The sequence below is a fragment of the Vitis riparia genome, unplaced genomic scaffold (genome assembly GCF_004353265.1).
Source record: "Vitis riparia cultivar Riparia Gloire de Montpellier isolate 1030 unplaced genomic scaffold, EGFV_Vit.rip_1.0 scaffold717_pilon_pilon, whole genome shotgun sequence".
Classification (NCBI taxonomy): Eukaryota; Viridiplantae; Streptophyta; class Magnoliopsida; order Vitales; family Vitaceae; genus Vitis; species Vitis riparia.
The window spans coordinates 76084-91874 of NW_023269748.1; the positions used below are offsets into that span (position 1 = coordinate 76084).

Sequence of the window (15791 nt, forward strand, 5' to 3'; positions counted from 1 at the left end):
TTGTTTATTTTCTTTGATAGCCTGATAATATTGATAATATTTAGTTCTATGCAAGGGGTTAAATGCTTGGGCATTGTTTAGTTTTATAGAGTGGCTGTTTGTCTAGCTAGGGGAAAGGTTTTTGGTATTTCTTTTTGCCTAGTTTCTTGGGCATTGTTTGTATACTGTGTGTACTTTTCGCCGCTTCTAGGCGTTTCTAATACAAGCTCATATTTATCTATAAAAAAAAAGGGGTTAAATGCTTCTTGTTGTAAGGGAATGTCATGGAGTGTATATCACTTTTTCTTTAATGTAGAAATATTCTCTCTGCCAGCTATTCTTTAATCATCACGTGGTTGATATTAATTGGAGGCTGGCGTTGATGTTCCACTTCTTTTGGAGATTGTGAAACTCATTGTGAAAGGAGACTTGGTTTTTTTGTGTTGGCCTATCGTGGGGAGTAGAGGGACATGGCATTGTGGTCATTGTAGGAGGTGGATCGATGTAGGACAGCGGAGGCATTCTTTTGAGACAGAAAAATATGGGAACAAGGAAATTTAGATGAGAACTAGGTATTAACTTCAGAAACATAGAATATCATGATATGACAACTTAAAAAATATAGCACAAAAATTAGGTAGTAACTTCAGAATGTAGCTTCTCTCTCTAATGGTGCTGGTGTCTCCCGGAGGGAGATGCTGGTTTGGTGTTGAATCAAATTTTTTTGAGATTTTGATTGAGGAGGTCAAAAGAAAGTTAGTTGGGAAGATCTGTGAGAGGGGTCAAGACTTTTCATCTTGGATTAGGTTGGAGGCAAGGGCTTGGCTTTGTTGTTGGAAGGAGTGGAGGCTTGTTGTGCCATTAGGGATGGAAAATCCTTCAGACTGGATTGGATGGAGGATGGAAGAAGTTATAAGCTGGTGTTGCCGAACAACAGAGCTAGACAGTTTTTGCTTTGTACTGCAACTTCAGTGTAGGCAAAGAGGTTCACTTTAGTTTTCCCAGAAGGAAAAGGTTTTCTTGGGGGCTGGAAGATTTTTTCCGCTAGGCTGAGGAGTGTTGGGTTCTTTCCTGTTCACAAAAGTGTGGAGGGGCCTGGTGCAGTTTCTGAGCAGGTAAAGGGTTCCAGTTCTCTCAGGGTTGGGAAAGAGGGTTCCTTTGTAGAGGTGGTTTCCAAGTCAGAATAGGGCAGAGTAATGAGGTGTGGATTTAGGTTGAGAAGGAGATAGTTGACAAGAATTTAGAAGCTCTGAATCATAGTCTTGTGGGCAGTTTGGGGGGCCCCTGATGTTTTGCCTCCGAACCTGGCAGTCTTGAGAAAGTGGGCCTTGGTCAAATGGCACCTTAAGGGGAACCTTTGGGCTTTGTTAGTGGGAAACCTTATCCTCTTTGAGTTTGAATTTGGCAGGGAAGCTGAGAAAGTGCTCCACTCGGGTACGTTCTTCTTTGATGAAAAAAGGCTTTTTTGGATTGGTGGAATCCCTCTATTGGATGCTTCATGGAGGAGTCTTGCATTCAAGAAGTATTGGTAAGGTTGTGGGTCTCCCTTTGCATCTTTGGGGAATTGACTTCAATGACTTGTTTAAAAGGTTAGGGGATGCTTGTGGGGGTTTGTATTTGTTGATGAGGACACAACAAGGCGGTGAAGGTTGCATTGGGCAAGAGTCCTAGTGAAATTTAGAGGGTGGAAGGTGCCTAGCTTTGTGCAGGTGGTGGTGGGGGGCTCTTGCTATGTGGTTCAGCTATGGTGGGACTTTCCACCATGGAGGAGTGAGGTGGTGTCTTCTGTGGAGTTCAGAGAGAGGCAGTTTGGAGTAGAAGGTGGGGAAAGTTCACGTGTGACAGTGAAAGTGGGAGTTAGGGCTTCTGAAAGGGTTGGTAGCCACATGTCAATTGAAGGCACATTGAAGTTCTAGAAAAGGAGAGGGAGGACCAGATTGTGGTACTGGTTGCGTGCAGGTACATTTTGGCTGGTCTCCAGGCGAGCTGGACCTATCCTTGAAGGCTCTGTTGGTGGGCTTGTTGAGGTTGATACTGAGGGTGTCGGCCCAAGTGGTTATCGGGCCATGCTTGGTTCTATAGGAAGAGGAACCTTTTATGAGTAGCCTAGTGAAGGCCCAAGGGACTGTGGGGCTGGCCCTGGGCTCTTCTAAAGATTTGAGTTTTAATGGGCTCGCTCTTTCAAATCCCATGCCAACAATTTCTTCTTTTTTAGAGAAAACTAGTAGGAGACCTTGCTCTGTTCTCTCTTGCAGAGCGATGCTCAACTTAGATCCTTACGTTTCAAAGTGTCTTCTTTTTGATGTGAGAACAAAGTTGGTCGCAGATGAAGCTCTCATCATCGAAGCCAACATTTTCCAAGGAATGGATCCTAGGGTTTATTCTGTGGGGGGAGGGTGTTCTTCTTCTTCTTTTCCTTTTTCGGTGGCGAAGTCCTAAGATGGATGATTGTTGGATCTCACGGGGAATGAAAAGAAGGGTCCTTTAGGGCTTGGAGACGGAGGTCAAAAAAGCATTGGAGGCCCATAGATGGTCGGAGTGGGAGGAGCTTAGCTCCACAATTATACCCAGTAAGTTTGCTGACTTCAGTAGTTTTTTGGGGTTTCCAATGGTGGGGTTTGAAAAGGAGATCACTGCTTTTTTGAGGAAAATGGAGTCAAGAAAAGGATGTGGGGTTAATGTCTCAAGGGGAAGTAGGAAATCTTCGTCTTTTCATTTTGGAGAGGGAAATCCGAAAGCTTGAATGTTTGGTGAATTACAATTGCTCTCCTCCCTCAGTGAAGGGAAAAAGGGAAGCAATGGGGGTTCAATTCTCTCACTTTGAGGTCATGGTCTTCTTCTTCAGTTTGGATGGTGGTTTGCAGTTTCAGAAGGGCTTTAGGTGGCTTCTTATCCTTCTTAGGGTTTAACCAGTTTTCTAGCAGGTCAGGTTGGGTAGTTGTATAGGTGGTTTGTATTAGCTTTACCCTTTTTTCTCTTGCTAGGCTTTAGGCCTTTTTTGTATACTCCATGTGTACTTGGCTATGCCTTTTGCTAGTGCTCTTTAATATATTGTCCTATTTACCTATCTAAAAAAAAAAAAAAAGAGAGAAAGATAATAGATGAGAAAAGAAGAGCAATTTGATGAGAAAATAGTAGATTTTTGAGAAAAAGAGAAAGCAGTGTAATAATTTTGAATAATAATAATAATAATTGTTCTTCCTTTCATGTATTCGACCCTATTTATAAGAAACTCAAGAAGCTTAAAAACATATTGTTGACTTTGGGATTTTTGAGAATTTCTCTCTTGTATCATTTCAATAGAATTACACCAAATATATATAAATTGTAAGAGATCAAAAAAGGAAAAAAAGGAAGGAGCTTGTTTCTAGCCTAGGATATCTCTATTTACAAAAAAGAATTAGTCAACTAAACTAATAAGGAAAAACTAAATTCAAAAATATTTCCTAGTTGGAAAGTCTTCATACAAGCTGTGCATATTTTCCAACACTCCTCCTCAAGCTGGTGAATAAATGTTCTTCATCCCCAACTTGGTTGTGATGTTTCAGAATAAATGTGTTGTAAGTCTCTTAGTCTATATATGAACCAATTGGTTTTTTGTGGAAATGTAAGGGATGCAAACTAGCCCACTATCCAATTTTTCTTTGATGAAATTTGGTCATACTGAACTGGATTGTGAGCTATGCTAATGGTTAACTTGTTATCACAGTAAAGTCTCATTGGCCCCTCCCACCTAACCCTAAGGTTGGTGAGTATGATTTTTATCCAAAGAAGTTCACATATTTCATGTGCCATGGATCAAAATTCTGCTTCTGCACTTGATCTTGCTACCACTGATTGCTTTTTACTCCTCCAAGTTACCAAGTTACCTCCTAAGAAAGTGTAATAACCAAAGGTTGATCTTCGATCTGTAATTGATCAAGCCTAATCGACATCTGTATATGCTTCAAGTTCGATTCCTTCTGCCTTTTGAAATTGAATGCTTTTGCCTTGTGTTGATTTTCAATAACGAAGAATTCTGAATATTGATTCTATATGTATCTCCTTGGGATTATGCATGAACTGACTCACCACACTCATTGCATAAGCTATGTCTAGTCTAGGATGCGATAAGTAGATCAACTTCCCCACTAGTCACTAATATTTCTCTTGATCTATCGACACATGCTCTTTATCTCCATCAAGTTTGTGATTTGGCTCAATCGAGGTGTTTGCTGGTCTACCTCTCAACATTTCTGTTTTTTTGAGAAGGTTAAGTGTATACTTTTGCAGTGAAATAACTATTACTTCCTTTGAATGTGCAATCTTGATTCCTAGGAAATATTTTAACCTTCCAAGATCCTTAATTTTAAACTCATTTGCAAGTTTCTTCTTTAGTTTCTCCATTTCCTCCAAATCATCTCCTGTTACCATGATGTCATCAACATATGCTATGAGAGCTATTATCCTTCCTTTCTCTGAATGTTTAATGAAGAGAGTGTGATCCCCTTGGCTTTGACTATAACTCATGTTTTTCATTGCTTTAGCAAATCTCCTAAACCAAGCCTCTCCCAAACTAAGCCCTAGGCGATTGTTTGAGACCGTAAAGAGCTTTGTTCAGTCTGCAAACTTTATTTCTCATAGAGTTTTCCATAGGTTCTGGTGGTAGTTCCATATAGACCTCTTCCTCTAAATCTCTATGCAAGAAAGCATTCTGTACATTGAATTGCTGCAAGGGCTAATCAAAATTAGTAGCTAGAGATAACAAAATACGAACAATATTCATCTTTGTCACTGGAGCAAAAGTTTCTTGGTAATCTATCCCATGAGTCTGTGTATAACCCTTGGCTACCAATCTCGCCTTATATCTCTCTAATGTCCCATCTGTTCTATGCTTGGTAGTGCGCACCCATTTTCACCCCACCTTTCTCTTGCCCTTGGGAAGATTAACAAGTTCCCAAGTATTATTTTTCTTCAATGCACTCATTTCTTCCAACATGGCTTTCTTCCAATTCTCATCCCTAAGTGCCTATTGAATAGTTTTAGGTATTTTTATAGAGCTAAGTTTGGAAACAAATGCTCGATATGAGGATGACAAGTTGTCAAAAGAAACAAAGTTGCTTAGTGGATGTTGGGTGCATTGTCTTTTTTCTTTTCTAAGGGCAATAGGTAAATCAAGGTCACTAATGTCAATAGGGGCAAAGAGAGTTTGATTTTCAGTACCTTTATCAGGGTGAATGGTTGGAGCATGTAGAGATATTAGAGCTGGCTGCATCCTCCTTAAGTGGCGTTGAATGATTCTCCCCCTTTTTCCTTTGAATGATTGACTCAAGCTTCTCTATGGACTAAGGAGGAACAAATTCTAGAGTATTGTGGGGTAAAGATTCAAGTGCAGAATTGGTTTCAGAATGTGGAAGGGTTAGATCAGGAAAAAATTCCTTATCTTCTATGAAGGTCCCCCCTTGAAGATAAGATTGGGAGAAGAAAGGTTGTTGTTTGTTAAAGGTGACATCCATAGTTAACAAAAAAACCTTTGGGAATTAGGATGATAACACTAGTATCGCTTTTTTGTTGGAGAATAACCAATGAATATACATTTAAGAGCTTGGGGATCCAATTTAGTTCTATGATGTGCCTGAATGTGAACAAACACCACATTCCCGAATATTTTTGGGGCTATTTGACTAAAACCATCAAAGTGTGGGTATAATTGAGTGAGAAGATTTATGGGTTCTTTGAAATCAAACACCTTAGAAGGCAATCTATTGATAAGATGAGCAACAGTTAAAACAATCCCCTCCCAATATGCCTTTGGAACATTCATTTGAAAAATCAAGGCTCTAGTTACCTCTAGCAAATGTCTATTTTTCTGTTGAGCTACCCCATTTTGTTGTGGTGTATTCGTATGAGAAGATTGATGAACAATTCCTTCTTTTTCAAAACATGATGATAGACATTGGTTGAAGTGCTCTCTTCCATTATCAAATCTCATTGTTTGGATTATGACATCAAATTGGGTTTTTACCATTTTATGAAAAACAGGAAAAATAGTGCTAACATTAGATTTGCGTTTCATAAGAAATACCCAGAGAGAAAGAAAGAGAGTTAGAGAGAGAAAGAGTGAGAGGGTGGGAGACGAGGGAGAGTGGCTGTGTGGGAGCGAGGTTGAAGAGAAAGATTTCCGATCGGGGTCTCAGAAAACCCTGAGAGGGAGCAGCTTCGGAGTGGAGTCGAAGTCGTTCGTGGTCGAAGTAGAGGAGAAGAAAGGTAAAGTGCAAGCCACTATTGTGGAAAGGAAAGGAGGGATCTCTTCAAGGGTCAAGCTAGGACCGGAGAGCCTAGGGTTCTTTCTGGACTGCCTGCGCTTTTGCTTAGAAGACACGAGTGCCGGAAAATGGGAAAGAAGTTGGAAGGACAATGGGAGGTCATATTCGCTCGTGCGTGATGAGAATAAGGGGGGGGGGGGGGGGTGTTTTCTTCGGTTGGGGGTTGTAGATTTGAAGAAAAAAAGCTGCAGAATATTTATCCCCAAAGGCAGAGGGGTAAAGGACGACTGGTCTTCAATGGCGGAGACACTGCGAAGTTTGGGGGTAGTCTCCGGAAGGAAGGAAAGCCAGCAGGTTGAGGCGACACTGTTGCAACCCAAGTTCGCAAAATCTTTTGCGTAGGTGGTCCAGACGTCGAGGAACAAAGATAGAGCAGTGGTGAGGGTGAAGGTTAGAAAAGAGGAGCTGAGCAGAAATTTGAACAAGCTAGGCCATTGCCTCGTTGGGTTCTGGAACCTTAGCTCAGAGAGGTGAGGATTTGAAAAACTGGGGGTGCCAAATGGCAAATTTTGGGGGATTAAGGGCAATCTAGGGTTGGAAAAATTGGAAAGGGGCAAGGTTTTGCTGGAGTTTGAGTTGATGGCAGAAGCTAAGAAGCTCTTAGCCATGGACGAATCTCGGTTGGGGGCTTCTCCTGCGCTTGGAGAGCTGGAGCCCCGAGACGGGGTGTTTGGTGGAAGGGGTGAAGAGACGTGAGGCCTGGGTGAGGATTGTGGGCTTACTCGTTTCTTTATGGGATCGAGCCATTCTGAGAAGAATAGGGAAGGAATGCGGGGGGTTTCTTGGCAGTCGACACCCAGACGGAGAAGATGGAAGAATTGCATTGGGCTTGGATTTTGGTGAAGTTAAACGGCAAGGAACTTCCGAACGTGGTGAAAATCTGGGAGGAAGAGGTTTGTTACGTGTTAACTTTGTGGTGGGAGGTTAGGCCGTTGATAAGGTTTTATCCGGCTGGTTTGTGTGGGAAGGAAGTCGGAGCAGGAGAAGAGGTTGGGGGCAAGGGCTCTGTACGCGCGGGCAAGCGCGTGGTGGAGGAGGATAAAGGCTGTAGGCTCGAGGCCCTGTTTCAGTTTGCCGACGGGACGCGAGGTCAGACGAGCGGGTCGGGGCGGCCTTCGGTTCCTTCTCGGAGCCTTGACAGGTCTTCGGGCCGGCCTTTTGGAGGTTTGCAGCTATTGGGTGGGCCTTCTAAGTTGGGCCCAGGAGTGGAATCTTTTATTCCATCTTTTGGGCCCGTTGGCTTAGGCATAGTTTTGTCTGCTTCGAAGGAGGTTGGGCCGTTTGGGCTAGAGTCTCAGCCTTTGTTTGGGAAGTCTGGGCCGATTGGTAGAGGCTCGCTCCAGCCTTCGCATGAGGCCAGAGCCTAAGTCGGTGGGCTCCCTTTCTCAGTTTTGTCTGGCCCAAGCTCCTTGGGGTGCCTAGTTTCAGAACCCTTTAAATTCTGGGTGAAGGATGGCTTGCGAAAACAAATTGAAGCTGAATCCCAGTCAAAGGTGAGATCGTTGACTGACCATGCCTTACTTGAGGAAGCTTTGAGGTATGGGAATGTCTCTGACCCCAAAGGAATTTTGGATTCTGGCCCCTTTTCTTCTTTCTCTCTTTTTTTTTTTTTTTTTTTCCAGTCGGACTCCAGAGGGGGAGTATTACGACTATTCTGGGGCTGTTTGTGAGAGAGTCCAAGGAGAAATCCGTTATGCATGATCAATGCCTCGGGGTTTATACAGGGTGAGACTGTCATTCGTTGGGAGTTGATGGAGGTAAGTAACGATTGCAATAGTGAAAGAAGAGTGAAACTGAGTTCAGTCCGAACTAAGCCTCAAGAAGTAAGAGGTTGGGAGGAGGCTAGTTGGGAGGAAAGTGATCTAGCTAGGTTTAGCAAGTTTTTGGGGTTTCCGACAGAGGGTTTGGAGAAGGATATTTTGGATTTTTTTGGTTAAAATCAGAAAGAGAAGGGAAAGAATTCATAGCAAAACTCTGTTGGAAAGATCTAAATTCGAAAGGGAATTAAAAAGACTGGAATGTTCCATTAACTACGAAAGGGGGAATAAGCAAAAATTGGGTTTGTAAGGAAGAGGGTGCTAGATCATGGAAGCCTAATGAAATTAAGGCTTCTGAGTTGGAATGTTCGTGGAGTTAATGACAGCTCCAAAAGGAATGTGGTTAAAGCCCTGATTAGAAGTCAGAGGGTGGATTTGTTCTGTCTTCAGGAGACAAAAATTCAGGCAATGTCGGAGGGGGTGGTGAGAAGCTTGGGCATTGGAAGGTTCCTAGATTGGGGTGCCTTGGATGCTTCTGGATCTGCGGGGGGGATTTTGATTTGTTGGGATAAAAGGACACTGAATGTGCTTAAGATGGAGGTGAGTCAATTTTCAATTTCCTGTAGATTCAGGAATGTGGAGGATGGGTTCGTTTCGATTTTCACAGGAGTGTACGGGCCTTTCTCTAAAGAGGAAAGGGGTTGGCTATGGGAGGAGTTAGGGGCGATTAGAGGTATTTGGGATGATCCTTGGTGCTTAGGGGGTGATTTCAATGTCATCCTCTCCCAAAGGGAAAGGAGTAGGTAGGGAAGGCTAACTGGTGTGATGAAAAGGTTTGCCCAAATTGTTGACGAATTAGAGCTTCTTGACCTTACTATGCAAGGGGGTCTGCTTACTTGGAATGGGGGTAGGAATAATCAGTCGTGGGCTAGACTGGATAGATTCCTAGTGACTCATAACTGGCTGGACTATTTCAGTGGGATTGTCCAAAGCAGGCTACCTAAACCCACTTCAGACCACTTTCCCATTCTGTTGAAGGGTGGTGGGCTGAGGAGGGGTCCCTGCGGGGTTTGAAAATATGTGGCTTAAAGTGGATGACTTTAAGGACCTCATTCGGGGGTGGTGGCAAGGGACTGAGGTGAGAGGGAATGCTAGTTTCAAGTTGGCTACTAAGCTGAAGGAGTTGAAGCAAAGAATCAAAGACTAGAATAGGGATGTGTTTGGCAGGTTGGAAGTCAATAAAAATTCAGCTCTTCAACAAGTTGAATTTTGGGATGGGGTGGAAAGCGAGAGGAGTCTCTCAGAAGGGGAAACTGAGCTGAAAAAGGAAGCCAAGGAAACCTATAAAAAGTGGGTCTTGCTGGAAGAAATCCATTGGGGACAATTATCTAGGGAGTTGTAGTTAAAGGAAGGGGATAAGAACACAGGTTTTTTCCACAGGATGGCAAATGCCCACCGAAGAAATAATTCCTTGGACAAAATTAAGATTAAATGGGATATGGCTGAATGGGGATCAGGAGGTGAGGGAAGGGATTGTTGATGCTTTTCAGCATCTGCTCTTAGAAGAGCCAGGCTGGAAAGCTGACATAGAGGGGCTGCATCTTCAGAGTCTGAATGCCCAAGAAACTGAATTTTTGGAAGTGCCCTTCTTTGAGGAAGAAATCCATTCTGCCCTGTTGGAGCTGAATGGTGACAAAGCTCCTGGCCCGGATGGGTTCACAGTGGCCTTTTGGCAAGCGTGTTGGCATTTTGTGAAGAAGGAAATTTTGGAGATGTTCAAGGAGTTTTATGTTTAAAGATCCTTTGCCAAGAGCCTGAACACTACTTTCTTGGTCCTTATTCCAAAGAAAGGGGGTGCTGAGGACCTAGGGGATTTCCGGCCCATTAGCCTTTTAGGGGGATTGTACAAGTTGTTAGCTAATAGGCTGAAGAAGGTTTTAGGAAAGGTGGTTTCTGAGGATCAAAATGCGTTTGTGAAGGGTAGACAAATTTTGGATGCCTCATTTATAGCTAATGAGGTGGTTGACTTTTGGCAAAAACGAAAAGAGAAAGGGCTGATTTGTAAATTGGACATTGAAAAAGGCTATGACAACATAAATTGGAATTTTCTTATGAAGGTTTTGCATAAGATGGGCTTTGGGCCTCGGTTGATGGAGTGGATCTGGAGCTGTATCTCAATTGCCAAGTTCTCTGTTCTAGTCAATGGGGTGCCTGCAGGCTTCTTCTCAAGCACCAAGGGGCTGCGTCAAGGAGACCCTCTTTCTCCTTACCTTTTTGTGTTGGGAATGGAAGTGCTAAGTGCACTTTTAAGAAGGGTTGTGGATGGGGGGTTCATTTCAGGCTGTAAGCTTTGGGGGGCAGGTAGGATGGAGTTAAATGTGTCCCACCTCCTCTTTGCTGATGATACAATCATATTTTGTGAAGCAAGGAAAGAGAATCTAACTTTTTTGAGCTGGATTTTGACTTGGTTTGAGGCTGCTTCCGAGTTAAGGATCAATCTGGCCAAAAGTGAATTAATTTCGGTTGGAGAGGTGGAAGAGATTGAGGAAATGGCAGTGGAGCTAGGGTGTAGGGTGGGGTCTTTGCCCACTGTTTATTTGGGGCTGCCTTTAGGAGCCTGTCACAAGACGCCTTCTATGTGGGATGGGGTGGAAGAGAAAATGAGGAGAAGACTAGCCTTGTGGAAAAGACAATATATCTCCAAAGGCGGGAGAATCACCCTTATTAAGAGCATGCTGACCAGGATGTCGATTTACCAATCGTCTCTTTTTCGAATGCCCAAGATTGTTGCAAAAAGGTTGGAAAAATTACAAAGAGATTTCCTTTGGGGAGGGGGAAGCTTGGAAAGAAGAGTCCACTTAATCAATTGGGAGGTGGTGTGCGCTCAAAAGGAGAAGGGGGGTCTAAGCTTAAGGAAGATTATCCTTCTAAACAAGGCCTTGCTGGGAAAATGGGTTTGGAGATTTGCCATTGAAAAGGATAATCTTTGGAAGAAGGTGCTGTTGGTGAAATATGGCCAAGAGGGTCTTGGGTGGAGGACTAATGAGGTTCGTGGGACGTATGGAGTGGGGGTTTGGAAGGAGATTTTGAAGGAGGCATGCTGGTGTTGGGATAACTTCCAGTTTAAAGTGGGTAAAGGGACTAAAATTAAGTTCTGGACTGATCATTGGTGTGGCAATGCAACGCTGTCCCAAATCTTTCCCCAGTTATTCTCTTTGGCGGTCCAGAGGAATGCAACGGTTAATGAAGTGTGGGACTCTAGTTTTGGTCATGGAGATTGGAACCTCAGATTCTCTAGAGACTTTAATGATTGGGAGTTGGATTTGATAGGGGAGTTGCTGAATTTGTTGAGGGATTGCAGGGTATCTTCAGAGGAGGATTCAGTTTTTTGGAAAGGTGGGGGAACTAGTATTTTTGGGGTTAAGGACGCTTATTTTCTGCTGGTCGCCCCCAATGACTTCGCTTTCCCGAAGAAGAACATTTGGGTGGATAAGGTTCCAACCAAAGCTGGTTTTTTCGCTTGGGAGGCCACTTGGGGGAAGATTCTCACTCTGGATAGGCTTCAGAAACGGGGGTGGTAGCTCCCTAACCGTTGTTTTTTGTGTGGTTGTGAAGAAGAAACTGTAAATCACATTCTTTTACATTGTATAGTGGTCAGGGTCCTCTGGGAGATCATTCTCACCTTGTTTGGGGTTCCGTGGGTGTTTCCAGAGACAGTTAAAGAGGTGTTATTCAGCTGGAAAGACCCTTTTGTGGGGAAAAAAAAGAAAAAGATTTGGAATTCCATCCCGTTGTATATTTTTTGGATGGTTTGGAAAGAGAGGAATATGTTAGCTTTTAGGGAAGGGTCTTTAGCTATACAGAAGCTCAAAAATTCTTTTGTTTGTAATCTTTGGAGTTGGGCTCGGGTGTACATTGGTGGGGAGTCTTTGTCTCTCTTAGGCTTTTTGGAATGGCTAGTGTCCACTTAAGGGCTGGTGAGGGTGTTTGTTTTTTGTGTCTTTTGGGTTAGGTTGCTGTGTATACTCCCTGTATGCCTTGTGACTTTTTGCCTTTTAATCTATTGCTTGCTTATTTATCCTCCCCAAAAAAAGAAATATCCATGTAACCTTTATGCAATCATCAATAAAAGACACAAACCATTTTTCCCCAAAAATACTTTGAATTTGAGTAGACCCCCAAACATTAGTTTGGATTAGGCTAAATGGAATAGAACATTTATTATTCCTTTAAGGGAATGACACACGGTGGTTAGTGAATTGACACACGGTGGTTAGTGAATTCACACAGATCACAATGAAAACTTTGAATATCTCTATCTATTGTCTCTTTTTTCTCTCCTGTATTTGTTCTTTTATTAATATAATCTTCTTCGTTTCTGATCAAAAAAAAAAAAACTTTGAATATCTAGTTTTCCAAACATAGTTGGGAACATCCTTTTTAACAAAGAAAAAGATGGATGACCAAGACGGAAATGGGATAACCAACCTTGAGTCTTATTGGTAATTTGTTCTTTTGACAGGTAGGATAGAGAGATAGAATCATATTCGTCACTTTTAGCTTCAAGAAAGTACAACCCTTCTTTCTCACCAGCATGCCCAATCACTCTCCCTGTAAAACGGTTTTGAAAAACACATTTAGATGATGTAAATATCACTAAGCAATTAAGGTCTTTGGTAATCTGAGGAATTGATAATAAAATTTGCAGACAACTTGGGAACATGTAGGACATTTTTCAAGGTTAAGGATGGTGAAACGGAAATATTTCCTCGACCAACTATACTGACTAAAGTTCCATCAGCAATCTTTATTTTTTTTGGTTTCCATGACAAGGACAATAAGTGGAGAAGGACTTGGAGAAACTGGTCATATGGTTTGAAGCCCTTGAATCGATGATCCAAGTGCTTGTATACTGATTTCTAGAGGCACTTAAGGCTTGGGAATACTTACCTGTTTGGGCAAAATGACTAGAACCCTCTCGTTTTTCAAGCTGTGTAATAAATTGTTTCAGTTTATTGATCTCCTCCTTGTTGAAAATTTCTCTAGTAGCAGTATTTTCCAACTGTTTCACTTCTATATCTGCAACATAACTTTGGGGCTTGTAACTTGAATTTCCTCCTCTACTACCATTATTTTTTCCAAAGAAATTTGAAGGCTTGCCATGTAGCTTCCAACAGTTTTGCCTGGTGTGGCGATTCTTGCGGCAGTAGCTACACCAAAGTGAGTCCTTTTCACTTGGTTTTCGTCCCTCCATCTTTTCTGAATTCGCAGCATTGGCAGCAGCAATAGTGGTAGTCATGACTCCGTCATTAACACTTGACTTAGAGGTAGACAGTGCAGAACCATCCACAGAATCTAAAGCTTTCAGCATTACATTTCTTTGTCCCTCATCTCTTAAAATAGGAAATGCTTCATTCAATGAAGGAATGGATCTCTCCCAAGAATCTTGGCCCTATCTCAATCAAATTCACCATTCAAACCAGCCAAAAAATCAAAGAGTCTCTCTTTCTCAAGAAACTCTTGGTATATTGTTGCATCTTTACTGCATTTCATCTTAAAACTTTGATAATGATTGAACTCAAGCCATAATCCCTTTATAACACTGTAATACTCAGTTATATATAGGGTACCTTTTTTGGCATCATGGATTTTTGTCTTGAGTTCATAAATCTGAGCAGCATCACCTTGGAGTAGGTTTGATGAATTGCATCCCAAATTTCCTTTGCCGCGGAGAGAAACATGCAAGTATGACTTATTTCCGGCTGCATGGAGTTCCATAACCAATACATAATTTGAGAATCTTCTTCATCCTAAGAGATAAAATTTGGATAATCCTTGTTTATTGTAGGCCCAAGAAGATGACTTAGCTTCCTCTTTCCTTTAATATACGTTTTCACCAATTGAGACCACTGCAGATAATTTCCACTATTAAGTTTGAAGGAAGTGGAGACATTCTAATAGTCACCTGGAGTTGTGCTCTGGGTTGTGAATTGGCCGGTTATATTAGTACTAATTTCAGACGTGTGGAGAAGAAAAACAGTTTGTCTGGAAGCCTATTAATATGACAGAAAGTTGAGTTACCAACAATTAAGGCTGGTCTGCGGAAAGAAGAAGTAATAGTAAGAAAAAAGGCTGGTTTGGAATTAAAGGGGTTTCTGCTCATTAATGAAGACTCAGCAGGCTTATGGCTGAGCAATGAAGGCCCAATGGTGGGAAGATGGATCTTGGCAGAGAGAGTTTTCCTGCTTTGATACCATGTTGACTTTGGGATTTTTGAGAATTTCTCTCTTGTATTATTTCAATAGAATTACACCAAATATATACAAATTGTAAGAGGTCAAAAATGGAAAAAAGGAAGGAGCTTATTTCTAGCCCAGGATATCTCTATTTACAAAAAAGAATTAGTGAACTAAACTAATAATGAATAACTAAATTCAAAAATATTTCCTAGTTGGAAAGTCTTTGTAGAGGCTGTCCATATTTTCCAACACATATTTAACTAATAATAATATAATTCCTAACTTTATAAGAATAGGAACCTGAATTTAATATTCATAAGAATCCTTCTTATCCTTTATGTTTACATCTATAATAAACTTAAAATTGATGGTTTTGATCTCCATCAAGGATTCTTCATATTCACTTGGACATGAAAGCCTTTATCTTGTGTGCCTAGATCAACAAATTTGAAGACTGATATGCTGGGCAAGGTGGAGTAGGGCCCCTTAAGGCTTTTGTCGAGGAATTTTTCTTCTCCATCCACTTCAAACTCTTCTACAACTTGACCCCTATCTTTTTTTGTTTTTTAGAAAATTTCATTTTTCTTCTCTCTCTCTCTCTTCTTTTGAACAGTAACAATCTCATTGATCTTAAAAGATAAATACAAGAAGGACAAGCAATCCTTCATGGATGTACGAAATAAGTTTTTAAAGTAATCAAGTGTCAAGCCCCATAATTCAAGAATGTCCAAAAAAGTTTTTAAAGTAATCAATATTGTTAAAACTGAATTATTTTGAATTAGCAATGTGTCCCATTTGCCTTTTCTCTATTTCTTTCTTTTTTCTTTTCTTTCCTTTTTTGTTTTTTGTTTATTTTTTATAAGCAACAAACTTTGTATCAAGGAAAAGAAAGATAAATGTAAAGGATGAAAGTTCCTTTAGAAAAGGGAATGAAAAAGTGCACATATAAGGTCACTAAAAGACTAGAGGAAATGTAGCTCCCTACAAAAACCACCAGGTGCCTCTTAACCTAAAAATAGAGTTGCTAGGATAGATCCCTTAACTCATGGGGCATGATTCCCTAAGAAATTCAGCCATAGAAATGGTTGCTCCCTTGACCTCTTTATCAACTTCCTAATTTGCTCTAAATTTTCGAGAAAATGAATGACCTAAAACTTTAGTAAGATACATAATATTTCTCATCCTATGATGATATTTCCATGGTTCTTCACCTGTTTGCCTCTTTAAAAAGAGTTGATGTTGAATCTCCACTACAATGAGATTAGGGACTGTCAAATTCCTTTCGTTGAGTGGTGCCAAATTTTTTTCTTCAACGATGGCTTGAAGCTAAACTTGGAAAGCTTGAATATTGTTGCTACTATGGGCTTGAACAAGATTGCCAACCCCTATATGTCATGGGTTGCTCAAGGAGCAGTTATTGAAGTTAAGTTTCAATGAACCCACCATATGTTAAGGAGCCTGCTTAGCTTGTAATTCCATTGCTCTCCCGAGTGAGGCAAATCAATCTCCAA

At 41.4% G+C, this 15791-nt stretch overlaps 1 protein-coding gene across 1 annotated transcript in view; it reads left to right on the forward strand.

Moving 5' to 3' along the window:
- Positions 1–15791, forward strand: part of LOC117910344 (DNA repair protein RAD50-like) — a 71052-nt gene that overhangs the window by 13673 nt on the left and 41588 nt on the right. The gene's annotated exons all lie outside the window — the stretch shown is intronic.